This window comes from Odocoileus virginianus, chromosome 18 (assembly GCF_023699985.2).
Source record: "Odocoileus virginianus isolate 20LAN1187 ecotype Illinois chromosome 18, Ovbor_1.2, whole genome shotgun sequence".
NCBI classification, from domain to species: Eukaryota; Metazoa; Chordata; class Mammalia; order Artiodactyla; family Cervidae; genus Odocoileus; species Odocoileus virginianus.
Window position 1 is genome coordinate 4,434,754 of NC_069691.1, and position 14,105 is coordinate 4,448,858.

Here is a 14,105-nt window from a genome sequence, read left to right on the forward strand (position 1 = left end):
GCCTTGACAGCTATGAATCTACTTTCAGTCTCTATGGAGTTGCCTATTTGTCTTTTCACACAAACCCCAAATACAGTGCCTAAATATACAAAACTTTTAAATCAAAAATATATTTTCCACCATTGGTATGGAAGTATTTCTTCCCAGGTGAAAAATCTCTACATGCATATCATTCTGTTGTGCAAAGCACAATGCTCCATGTTATATTCTTTTGAATCTTATACGTTTTGAATGGATGCTACTTGATAGCTAATATCTATTATTCTTTTCTTATTCAGCTGCCTCATTTATTGCTTGGATTATAGAGATTTAAGCCCCCTTTCTTCAGCCTGACTGACCAGAAATGTCTTTTTTGCCTGGTCAAGTAAATCAAATGGTCAGGTTAGGGGTATTTCAATGTCCTCATTTCTTAAATACTCACAAAAGCTTTCCTGGAAGCTTTACTATTTCTACTATTCATGTTATTGATTCATATACTCTTCTATAAAAGAATGATTGCATCCCTACTATGTGCTATGCTCTATGTACTATATACTAAGTGCTGGGAAAACAGGAATGCTTCCAAGTCACTAGTTTCCACTTTAGAGTTGTCATAAGGGCAAATAGGTTATTGCCATAGAGTGTGGTAAGAGCAGCAAGAGGAAATAGTCCAAGCGGTTCTGGAAGCACACTTCAGCTTTGGCAGTCTGCAGAAAGCTTCCTTGAGAAATTTTTACCCAAACCAAAGCCCTAAGGATGAGCAGGAGATAAGTGATAGGGAGAAATAAGGATGGGGCCAAAGATAACTCAAAATACTTCCTTGGATTCTAAGTACATTAATTTAATATAGTTAATTTTCACCTATTCTGAGCAAAGTCCTATAGGGTATGGAAAGATAAATGTAGAGTATATGAAAATGTATATGAAGTTAATATTTTTGAACAAATAGATGAATAAATATTTCCCAGCCAATGCCATGAACTTTCTAACAGAAGAAATATAACCTGTTGCACGCTTTATCCTCAGCACTTACAAAAAGACTAACACAGAACAAGAATACAACACTAGTTTGGTACTAATCATAACAATGATCAAAATGGGAACTAGCTCTAGGGAAAAAATGTTTTGTAAAAAAGTAAATATGCTTAGAGAACCAGGAAATTAAAACTGATGCATTGGTCAAGCTGCTGCTGCTAAGTCGCTTCAGTCGTGTCCGACTCTGTGTGACCCCATAGATGGCAGCCCACCAGGCTCCCCCATCCCTGCGATTCCCCAGGCAAGAACACTGGAGTGGGTTGCCATTTCCTTCTCCAATGAATGAAAGTGAAAAGTGAAAGTGAAGTTGCTCAGTCATGTCCGACTCAGCGACCCCATGGACTGCAGCCTACCAGGCTCCTCTGTCCATGGGATTTTCCAGGCAAGAGTACTGGAGTGGGGTGCCATTGCCTTCTCCGATTGCTCAAGCTAACCCCACATAAAACTCTTGAAACAAATTCTGAATTGTCAGGTGCTCAGTTTACTATGTACTTGCTCATATTACAATCAGACATGGGGCAGAAAGATTTCCTTCACATTTTCCCATCTAGCAGAGAATTGAGAATCCAGGCTGCTTCCATTTTTCCAGCTTTACTGAGGTATAGTTGATAAATAAAATTGTAATATATTTAAGGCATATAATGTGATGATTTGATGTACATATACATTATGAAAGGATTCCAATCAGAGCTGATCAACTGACGGATGTTAATCTACATCCATCAGCTCACATATTTGCCAATTTGTGTGTGTGAAAACACTTAAAATCTAATCTCTTAGCAAATTTCAATTATACACAATAGTGTTATCAACTATAGTCACTATGTTATACATTAGATTCCCAGACCTTGTTCTTCTTATAACTGAAACTTTGTATCCTTTTATCAGCCTCTTCTTATCTGCCACACTCTCTAGCTCTTGGCAACAACCCTTCTATTCTGTTTCTATGAGTACAATTCTTTTCAAGATTCTACATCTAAATGATACCATGCAGTATTTAAAGGAATGATTCTCCCTTGCAAATGTGTTTGAGGAGAAATTCTAAGTGGTATGGGTTTACCATATACCGTGTTTGTTACCCTGAATATACTTCTCCAGCAACACAAAAACAGATACGTATAAAATTATTATTTGCAGCATTATTTTATATATGCAAATTAGTGGGAATGTCAAACACCTAACATTAATTGAATTAGCTATGGGTTATACCCCAAACAGAATAATATGCAGCCATAAAAAAGAAAGAAAAAGACCTATCTGAAGGGATATGAATTACTTTCCAAGATATACTGGTAAGCAAAAAGATTAAAGAGCAAAAGATATACATGCTAAGTTTCCTTTTGCGTTAGAAATAAACCAATAAGCATACATCTACTTGTTTTTGAAAAAAGAAACAGACTGGAGCAAAATTATCATTGAAATCTGAACAACCTGGTTTTCCCATCGAGCAGAGAATGGAGACTGTGTAAGCATGCACACACTTACAGGTGGATTTTATTTTCTACGGTAAGTACTTCTGTACTACAAAATTGGTGGTTGGTTCAATCAGTGGTGCAGAGGAACCATGGACAAAGGAACTCTAAGTTATATTCAGATTTTCAACTGTGCAGTAGGTCCATACCTCTAACCCCCAATTCCCATGTTGTTAAATGGTCAAGTGTAATGTGATTGCCAGAAGGAATAGTTGGATTTGGGTGAAAGGGAAATAGGGTGACATTTCCTGGAATATAATTTTAGGTACAGAATTAATGGAATCATGCTAATATTAAAGGGAAAAAAACAAATAACTAAATTAAATGAACAAAGATGAGAGAAAACATAAAATGGAACAGGAATATTAAAAAAAACAAAACCCTAACTGTATTTTCTATGAACAACACACCCACACCAAAGGAGAAAAAAAGCAAGTGATTTTTGAGCACAATATTTTGACTTTAGATTCCCAGCCCCCAAAGAACTGTAAGAATGCAGGTTTATTTTCTTTTTGTAGTGGTATAGGCTAGCAATTCTGAAACTACTTTCTGTGCATTATAGACTTAAGCTCAGTGCTGAGAATAAGATAATTCAGTATGTGTATACTGTTTAATCATTGAAAAGTATGTTAGTTGCTCAGTCGTGACTGACTCTTGAGACCCCATGAACTATAGCCTGCCAAGCTCCTCTGTCCATGGGATTCTCTAGGCAAGAATAGTGGAGTGGGTTGCCATTCCCTTCACCAGGAGATCTTCCCAACCCAGGGATCAAACCCTGGTCTCCTGCATTGCAGGTGGATTCTTTACTGTCTGAGCCACCAGGGGAGCCCCATTATTTTATTCTAATACTGATCACATAATTATTCTGATTCTGTTTACACTTCATTGACAAATCTGAGATGATGAAAACATTTGAGAACACATGGCCAATGTAGTCAGGCTAATAAAATAGCTGCAAAAAATCTGCAATATACAAAACAAGTTTTCACTCTTCCCTTTCTCTCCAGCATTATCACAGCTAAAATCAATTTAAATTTGTGATTTAATCACAGCATATCTATTGGTTGATTACCTTCTAGTATTTTCCTAAATGTCTGTGCTCCTTCATCTGGAGATAGTTTTAAAAGATTTAAAATATGGGAAGAATCCAAAGTATTCTAAAAATACTAATCAAATTCCAATCCCAATAGGACTGCTTTGTCAAAGTTGAAAAACCAGTGCCTAAATTCATGTAGAAGTGTGTAGGCCCAAGAATATCTAAGAACAACAACAACAACAAAAATAGGAGAGAAGTGCTCTATCTGATTTTAAGATTTATAATAAGGCAATAATATTAAGGTAATGTGAAAATGACTCAGTGTTCAAGTGTTGATTTAAATCAACAAGAAAGATACAAGAGCCAAGAAAGACCCATGGATATTTGGAAACCCTTAGGTGATGGAAATGGCATTCCAAATCAAGGAAAAAGAAAATACTGTTCTGTAACTGGTATTAGGACATGTTGCTTACTATATGGAAGAAAAAGAATAGATAGCTATGTCACCTCATAAATGAAAATCAGTTCATGGTATGATAAAAATCTAAATTGGAAAAATAAAATTGTTGGGAATTAAATTTTGGAGAACATCTTCATGACTAAAAGATAGATTAAGAAATAATTTAAGTAACACTTATAAACCATTAACCTTAAAAGTAAAGCTGATAGATATGACTGTGTAAAAATTTTAAACTTCTGTAGGATGAAAAAAAACAGAGTCAAGCCTAAAAGTTTACAGCAAGACATTTGTACTACAGATGATAGGCAAACAGATTAGTATCCAGAAAATCTGGAAAAGGCTTATGAATCAATCAGAAAAGGACAAGTATGAAAAGGCAATTCACAGAGGGAGAAACACATGGAAAATAAACTTGTGAAAGCATACTCAACTTGACTAGAAATCAGGAAACCATAAATTAAAACAGCCATATGATTGTATTTCACACCAGTTAGCTTGGCAAAAATTTTAGGAGCGTTACAGTTTTAAAGGTTAGAGTGGTAATTCTGGACTTCTTATATTCTGATGGAGGGCATGTTGATTAGCACAAACCACTTTGCGGGGCAACCTGGTGCTTTTGAGCAAAACTGAAAATGTGCACAGTGTGGCTCAGTCATTTCTCATCTAGGTAAATCCCCAGAAAGATTCTTCCACCTGTGGACAATGCTATATTCACATAGTTGTTCAGTGCAACAGTAGGATGCTATGTAAATAAAACATGATGCAATCATATGATGTACTGGAATTTAACAGAATGACTGAAAAAATATATAGGGATCAACATCAACAGTACTCAAAAGGATGCACAAAGAAATCTGCAGAAAAATATGACAGCATATATTTTTAAAAAGAAAGCATTATTTACTTTCAAGTATGAATGCACAAAAGTTAAAAAAAAAAACAACTCAGCAGACTAAGCATGAAGAAAGGTAGACATCAAACTTAAAAACTCTGTGGAGAAAGGAAGTTGGATAGGAGTGGGAAGGGGATATCAGTGAATTTCATTTTGCCTATAATAGTTTATTTAAAAATAATTTAAGAAAATAGGATACAATGTCAGTGTATATCAAATTTGGGCTGTGATGATAGGGTAATTTTTACGTTACTTATTTCACTTTTAAGTACCTTAAGATGTCTCTGAAATATTAAAATACACATAAAAGCATGTAAATAAAACTGAAAAAATATGGGATTTGGAAAATATTATTTTTTATTTTAAGATTTATCAATTTGTCCTCATTACAGCATTTCTTCAGAGAAATGTTCCATGGATCAATCCATACCTCATGACATACATTGAGTTTTATAATGAAAGTCTGCAGAATTATGGATAAGCTAGAGGGAGGAAGACAGTCTAAAGCAGTAGGTGGTATTCTGGTCTTGACTACCATACTATGTCACTACAGTTAAATGACACGGGGTTAAGGATCATAAATATCCTGGTCAAAAAACATTTTGCTATGTTTCTTTGAAGTATTTCACATTCTTTTGAAATTTTATTTAAAAACCTGAAATATAAAACACCCATGTTCAAGATTCACTCCTTGCGTTTATTTTCAAAGTACTTTTAACAAGTGTTACTGTTGTTTTGTTCCTTCCATTTCAGACAACTGACTCTTCATCTGACATCAGCCTCAACTTCTTTACATGTACTTTAGCCTTGAAGAATCTTGCCACCCAGTTTGGTAGGTTCTCCGCTCTTTCATTCAAAGGGCATGTCAGTTCTCTTTGAGGAAGCATCTGCTTCTTAGGAAAAAGGTGGTAATTATATTTGACAAGCAGCTCCTTCTGCCCTAACAAATGAGCTCATTAAATGACAGTAACTTTACTAGTATTTAATTAACAATTTAGTAACTTATGTTTGCGTGCTATATCTTCAGTTCATAGAAGGCAAGAATCCTTCTGATTCATTTGCTTCATATAGTGCCTAACAACCTCATCTGCACTGGCGTTCTGATGAATATAGAAGGTACTATGCTTAGAACACCATCCAGGCACATGATCTGTTCCAGGGCCCTGTTGATGATGTTACAAGTCATTGATTAATCTTAGGATAGAGAAGATGTAACGGTGATGGTAGCTTAAGAAATTTTACATAGTAGCTTAAACTTGTTTGTCAATTTAGAAGTTGAAAATAGGATAGTGGTGTTTTGGGGAGATGTGTCTAGGTGGCTGTTGCTCAGTCGCTAAGTCATGTCTAATTCTTTGCGACTCTATGGATTGCAGCGTACCAGGCTTCCATGTCCTTCACTGTCTCCTGGAGTTTGCTCAAATTCATGTCCCCTGAGTTGGTGATGCTGTCTAACCATCTCATCCTCTGCTGCCCTCTTTACCTCCTGCCTTCAATCTTTCCCAGCACCAGGGTATTTTCCAGTGAGTCAGCTCTCATTTAAAAAGACCCTGATGCTTGCTCAAACTCATGTCCATCGAGTTGGTGATGCCATCCAACCATCTCATCTTCTGTCGTCCCCTTCTCCTGCCTTCTATCTTTCCCAGCATCAGGGTCTTTTCTTATGAGCTACCTCTTTACATCAGGTGGCCAAAGTATTGGAGCTTCAGCTTTAGCATCAGTCCTTCCAATGAATGTTCAGGGTTGATTTCTTTTAGGATTGACTGGTTTGATCTACTTTCTGTCCAAGCTACTCTCAAAAATCTTCTCCAGCACCACAATTTGAAAGCACCAGTTCTTCAGTGCTCAGTCTTCTTTATGGTCCAATTCTCATATCTGTACATCACTACTGGAAAAATCATAGCTTTGACTATAAGTTGAACCCATGTCAAATCTTCATCTCAAAGATGAATGGTGAGGTAGTTTATCAAAGAGGTTAATATCATCCTCCCACCCCCTCTAAAACCCATGGCACTTCTGCTATCAGCCTAACTGCACAGAGAGAAGGGCTGGGGAGGGCTACAGTGGGATGCTCGGGAAAATCTTCTTTCCATAAGTCTGATTAAATAATAGGAATGAGAACTAGAGCTGGAAAGGTGCCCAAGAAAACTGCTAGTCTTTGAATGTGTCATAGGATTCAGGCTTTCACCCAGAAAAGGAAGAAGGCACCTTTCTTCATCTTTCTGTCCATCTTTGTTGTTTCAGGGAAATGTCCAGAATTGTGCTTTTAAAAGATGTTTAGTCACCAATTATATCAAACATGATTCAGAGAGGGAAAAGAATTCACCCAGATAGCCCAAACAAAGAGATTTTAATGAGGTTCTAGTTATGGTGGCAAGGGGTGAAGGTGGGATTAAGCGGAAAAGCAAGGAATTAGGCACCCAGAGACAAGCATCACAGGAAGCTGTAACTACTCTTTGAATCCTAAGGGTCAGAGGGAGAAACAGTCAACGACGCCTAGGTCAGGCTGGGAGAGCAGAGGAGGGGCTTCAGGAGGGGACTTTAACTTGCCATTCAGGGAAGAAGCAGGAAAAGATCCCTCTTCCTACAGCTTCCTCATTATTACTTCCTTTTGTTTTATAATCTCAAACTTTCACAGCAAGAGTGCCTGAGAAATGCTCCAGGCAGCCTCCCCAGGACTCAAAGCTGGGCAGAAAACTTTAAAAGAATGGATCTAGAAAGGCAACCAAATCATAATTGGCACAATGGTAATAACAAAGCAGTTCTATATTCTAGTAAAATTTTATATTAAATTCAAATGGCACATTTATTAATGTTAATTTTGTATTCATTTTGTATCTTTTGTATTCATCTTGTGTATATATATTTTGTGTGTGTGTGTTTATCACCTCTAAAGCAAATGTGGGAGATAAATATCACTGAGAAATTGAGTCAGAATTCAAACGCATATCCACCTAACACAAAATCCATGCTGTTTCTATTTCCATAGTGATCACCATGGGAAAAGATAAGAGTCATGTGCTCTCATAGGCAGTATGGAGGAATTCATGAGGAACAAACTCAAGTGCAAAGAAGTGACTTCTCTAGTAAAGTTGGGATTAGATCTCTTGCCTCCTGAACTCCTAATTAAATGTTGTTTGTTTTTCCAAATAAATTTTACAGATATCATTATCTTCTAACACTTTTTTTTTGGTGAATGTTTATACTTGTGAAAATTTATGAGCAGATCAAGTTAGCATATTGAATAACTGCATCTATCCTTCTACCTCACTAAAATCCCAATACTGTACAATAAAACTAAAAAAAAAAAAAAGGTATAAATCCAAAATAATGAAGAAAGGAATGGGAAAAAAATGTCAGACAGGAAATTCCATCAAACTTCCAGAAGATGGAAAAAGGATAGAAATTTCAGCCAATGAAACTAAGTAGAAGCCCCAGAGCCTAAAATATACAGACAAAAGTCTCCAAGAATAAGGCAGCTGACTTCCCCTAGCAGAATATTGATGAAACTCCCAACTGAAATTTGTAAGTACAACAGGGCATGCATGAAAGATGGATCTAAAACCATAGGGAATAATTAATCAGAAGTCTATATAGAACAATAAACCACCCCATATTGAGTTACAGAGGGATGACAGCCAAGCATTTACATTTTAGACCAAATGAGCCTCAGATAGTTTTCATTCCAAATAAGTTGAACAAATTGTCTTAGATGATTTTGAAGCAGCTAGTATGAATAACTGTGCCCCAGAATAAAATCCTTTATTTTCTACCACTTGCAGAGCCCATCTTACCTTACTTATCTTAAAACTAACCCTGGTAGTTATAAAACTTCTCTCAGTAATACAGGACTCTCAGCCAATCTTCCTATTGTCTTATTCTTATGTTTGACTAAATAATCAACTTTAATCAAACATTTGAGAACAGTCTAAAACAGAAAAAATACAGCTCATAAACAAATAGAAAACTGATCCTTGACTTAGGACACAGAAATGAACTTAAACACATGAGCAAGCAAACAGCCAAGAACAACTAAAAATAAATGCCCCTCTTATAACTGTACTCAAGTAATTGAGAAGATATGAACCTCCAAATCAAGGAAATACTATAAAACTGGAACAATTACATAATAAAAGATTTTTAAAACTAAAAATAGGGTTGCTAAAATAAAATAAAATCTCCATTAGAGATGGAGTAAGTAAATTCCCCTAAGATATAGAACAAAAAAAACAATAAAATGTGGGAGAAAGGAAAATATATTTAAGGTCAACCCAGAGATACAACATTTGACTGTAGCTCAGGAATGGAAGACCTGAGTGTAAGCTAAGATACCTGCAATAAAACTTATACCTAGACACATCAATGTGACATTTCAGTACAGGAAAAGAGAGATCATATAAGCTTCCAGAAAAGCAAAAACTGAAGACCTCAAAGAATCAAGAATCAGTGTATAAAAAACTCTCAATGACAAAACTGGAGCAATGCCTTTTAATTTGCAATGGTAAAATTATTTCTACTTATTCAAATCATTAGTTTAGTTTTTTCTTTTTTTGAGATCAGAGTAAAGACAATTTTTAGACATGTAAAAGATACAAATTTGACCCTTTTTTTTTTCAAAGCACATATTCCAATTTTTTAAAAATTTTTTATTTTTTGAAAGTTGTTCAGTCGTGTCCAACTCTTTGCGACCCCAAGGACTATATAGTCCATGCAATTCTCCAGACCAGGACACTGGAGTGGGTAGCATTTCCTTTCCCTTCTCAAGGGGATCTTCCTAACCCAGGGATCAAACTTAGGTCTCCCACACTACAGGCGAATTCTTTACCAGCTGAGGCACAAGGGAAGTCCAAGAATACTGGAGTAGGTAGCCTATCCCTTCTTCAGTGGATATTCCCAACCCAGGAATCGAACCAGGGTCTCCTGCATCAAAGGTGGATTCTTTACCAGCTGAGCTACCAGGGAAGCCCAGGATGCTCCTATGAGGATACTTAAAGATGTGTTCTAGCAAAGAGGTAACCCTAGAAACAGGAAGTTATAGGATCCTAGAAACAGTTATTATATACTAAGACAGCAATAAGGGATTCCCCAATAGGCCTAGGAAGAAATCAATCCAAATTTGAGCAGAGAACAGAGGACTCTTTAAAATGGATCAGTGAAATCCATTTAAAACATGAAAAAGGCAGAGAGCAAAGAAAAAAAGATAATTAGATACTTATAAAGAATAGCACACTGTGCAAAACAGTCATGGTCCAAATTGCAACAAGAAATGAAGACTTCAAGGAAAATAGCTAAGTGGATTCTACCAGTAGAAAAAGCGTGTAAACACTGGAAGGGTAGAGAATATGGTAAATACTGTTTATGTGTCACCTTCATGCAAAGGAGACATCAATAAATGCTGTTAACAATGAATAAAGTCAATTGGAAAAGGCAATTCAAATATAAAGCAAAATGCAGCATGTTTTTGAAGAGTTACTGGCATATAAGAATGGGTAACTTTCTAACATTTACCTTTAAGTAATATAGGGGGCTATGTATTTAAACTGACAAGAAGGCAATATAATCATAGCACAATTTGTGATTCTCCTGTGAATAAGATTACATAGCCATTGTGTTGTAAATATAGAATTTAGGCCACCTATAGGCAAAATATAAGAGACTGTTTCAGAATTATGATTTTTGAACACAGTATTTTTGGCATACAATCAGCAAAAACAAGACCAGGAGCTGACTGTGTCTCAGATCATGAACTCCTTATTGCAAAACTTAGACTTAAATTGAAGAAAGTAGGGAAAACCATTAGACCAAGCAGGTATGACCTAAATCAAATCCCTAATGATTATACAGAGGAAGTGAAAAACAGATTCAAGGGATTAAATCTGATAGACAGAGTGGCTGAAGAACTATGGACAGAGGTTCATGATAATGTACAGGAGGCAGTGATCAAGACCATCCCCAAGAAAAAGAAAGGCAAAAAGGCAAAATGGTTGTCTGAGGAGGCCTTACAAATAGCTGTGAAAAGAAGAGACGCAAAAGGCAAAGGAGAAAAGTAAAGACATACCCATTTGAATGCAGAGTTTCAAAGAATAGCAAGGAGAGATAAGAAAGTGTTTCTCAGTGATCAATGCAAAGAAATAGAGGAAAACAAGAGAATGGGAAAGACTAGAGACCTCTTCAAGAAAATTAGAGAATCCAAGGGAACATTTCATGCAAAGATGGGCACAAAGGACAGAAATGGTATGGACCTAACAGAAGCAGAAGATAGTAAGAAGAGGTGGCAAGAATACACAGAAGAACTATACAAAAAAGATCTTCATAACTCAGATAACCACGATGGCGTGATCACTCACCTAGAGCCAGACATCCTGGAATGGGAAGTCAAGTGGGCCTTGGGAAGCATTGCTATGAACAAAGTTAGTGGAGGTGATGGAATTCCTGTTGAGTTATTTCAAATCCTGAAAGATGATGCTGTGAAAGTGCTGCACTCAATATGCCAGCAAATTTGGAAAACTCAGCAGTGGCCAGTGGGCTGGAAAGTCCAGTTTTCACTCCAATCCCAAAGAAAGTCAATGCCAAAGAATGCTCAAACTACTGCACAATTGCACTCATCTCACACACTAGCAAAGTAATGCTCAAAATTCTCTAAGTCAGGCTTCAACAGTATGTCAACTGTGAAATTCCAGATGTTCAAGCTGGATTTAGAAAAAGCAGAGAAACCAGAGATCAAATTGCCAATATTCGCTGGATCATCAAAAAAGCAGGAGAGTTCCAGAAAAACACCTACTTCTGCTTTATTGACTATGCCAAAACCTTTGACTGTGTGGATCACAACAAACTGTGGAAAACCCTTAAAGATACGGGAATACCAGACCACCTTACCTGTCTCCTGAGAAATCTGTGGGTCAAGGAGCCAACAGTGAGAACTGGAAATGGAACAACAGACTAGTTCCAACTTGGGAAAGAAGTGCGTCATGGCTGTATATTGTCACCCTACTTATTTAACTTATATGCTGAGTACATCATGCAAAATGCCGGGCTGGATGAAGCACAAGCTGAAATCAAGACTGCCCTGAGAAATATCAATAACCTCAGACATGCAGATGACACCACCCTTATGGCAAAAAGTGAAGAAGAATTAAGGAGCCTCTTGATGAAAGTGAAAGAGCAGAGTGAAAAAGTTGGCTTAAAACTCAACATTCAAAAAACTAAGATCATGGCATCTGGTCCCGTCAGTTCAAGGCAAATAGATGGGGAAACAATGAAAACAGTGAGAGACTTTATTTTGGGGGGCTCCGAATGCAGATGGTGCATCTGCAGATGCTGACTGCAGCCACGAAATTAAAAGACACTTGCTCCTTGGAAGAAAACCTATGACAAATCCAGACAGTGTATTAAAAAGCAGAGACATTATCAACAAAGATCCTTCTAGTCAAAGCTATGGTTTTTCCAGTAGTCATGTATGGATGTGAGAGTTGGACTATAAAGGAAGCTGAATGCTGAAGAATTGATGCTTTTGAACTGTGGTGTTGGAGAAGACCCTTAAAGTCCCTTGGACTGAAAGGAGATCTCACCAGTCAATCCTAAAGGAAATCAGTCCTGAATATTCCTTGGAAGGACTGATACTGATGCTGAAACTCTAATACTTTGGCCCCCTGATGCAAAGAACCGACTCTTTGGAAAAGACCCTGATGCTGGGAAAGATTGAAGGCAGGAGGAGAAGGGGATGACAGAGGATGAGATGGCTGGATGATATCACCGACTCGATGGACATGAGTTTAAGTATACTCCGGGAGTTGGTGATGGACAGGGAGGCCTGGCATGCTGTGATTCATGGGGTGCAAAGATTTGGACACAACTGAGCAACTGAACTGAACTGAAGTCTTCTACATTGGACTGTGATGGTGGATACATGACTTTGCCACGGTCCATAGCGCTGTATATTAATTTGTATGGCATAAAAATTAAATGGCATGAAGGTGATGGGAAGAAAGAAGAGAAATAATTTTGAAAAACAGTAAGGTCAGATTTACTAAGCCCGAAGTAAAAAAGAACTGTACACAAAACTATTGTATAGTTTATACATTTTTCCTTATAGAAATAAGATTTAGCAATTCTGAAACTACTGTATCAGTATGCTATATTGAATAAATAAGTAAGTATATGTAGATTATGAGATCCCAGTCACTGTCACTGTCAGAAAAAGAATTTACAGATAAGCAAGCTGGAAATACTAGGACGAAGTCTATATAACAGATTAGAGTTTGAGAAATTGGCATGAACTCATGTTTACAAGTACATGTATGTGTGCACACAGACAGGTAAAAAAATTTAGATATAGGTAAAAATTTAGATACAGGCAAAAATTATATATGTGCATATACATGGATTAATATACACACTTTATTTCCTACCTTGTCCATTGAAATGGACAGACCATGATACTTCATCCACAATGAGTATACCTAGTACCCACCCAGATATTTGTTTCTAAATAGCATTCTTTAATTTTAAAAAAAAGCCAGAGGAACTTGGAGAAATGGCTGATTCTAGGGCTGGAGTAGGAAAAGTGAGTTTGGATCATCTTATAGTTCCAGAAAGTAAAGAAGTACTACAAACAAACAAAAAAGATGGGGCATATCAAAAGGACACAAGTGAACCTGAAAAAGCCGTCAATGGTTAAAGCTGGAACAGTTTAAGTGAGAAAATAAATTATATTATTGGAAAATAATATCAGTGAAAATAATATCCATGAGCCCATACTGATATAAATAATGTTTGAATACACACACACATACATAACTAAATAGAAGAGAAGGGACAAGTTTCCCTTACAAAAGAATTTATAAATGTGGAGATGACAGAAATGGAAAAATCACTGTTAGAATACCACAGTAATAATTACTACACGCAAGAGCCACTGACAAATTCTAAATTAGTGGGAGAATCTTCAAGACAATATTTGTATAGTCTTAAAGTATCCTCCTCCAAAAATTTATTATTTTTTGTGAGGATTTTAGCATATACCCACCACTCGTAGAAACCCATGACAGAAGGAATTGGAGCTTAATTGTTCTTTCTTTGAGTATGGCTGCACTCATGAGTATGACCCACTTCTAATGAATAGCACGTGGAAAGGGTAAAACGATAATTTACAGTGGAGAAATCTTGCTGATCCAAATAATAACACTTGTATGTCTCATCCAGGTTAATGTCACCGGTAATAATGTTGATATCATG

General features: G+C 36.6%; 2 long non-coding RNA genes across 4 annotated transcripts in view; both read left to right on the plus strand.

Moving 5' to 3' along the window:
* Positions 1 to 14,105, plus strand: part of LOC110143777 (uncharacterized) — a 527,857-nt gene that overhangs the window by 431,690 nt on the left and 82,062 nt on the right. The gene's annotated exons all lie outside the window — the stretch shown is intronic.
* Positions 1,977 to 8,130, plus strand: LOC110143776 (uncharacterized). The gene is made up of 3 exons (XR_002315684.2): positions 1,977 to 2,306; positions 2,406 to 2,520; positions 7,861 to 8,130. It is a non-coding gene; the product is annotated as an uncharacterized lncRNA (long non-coding RNA).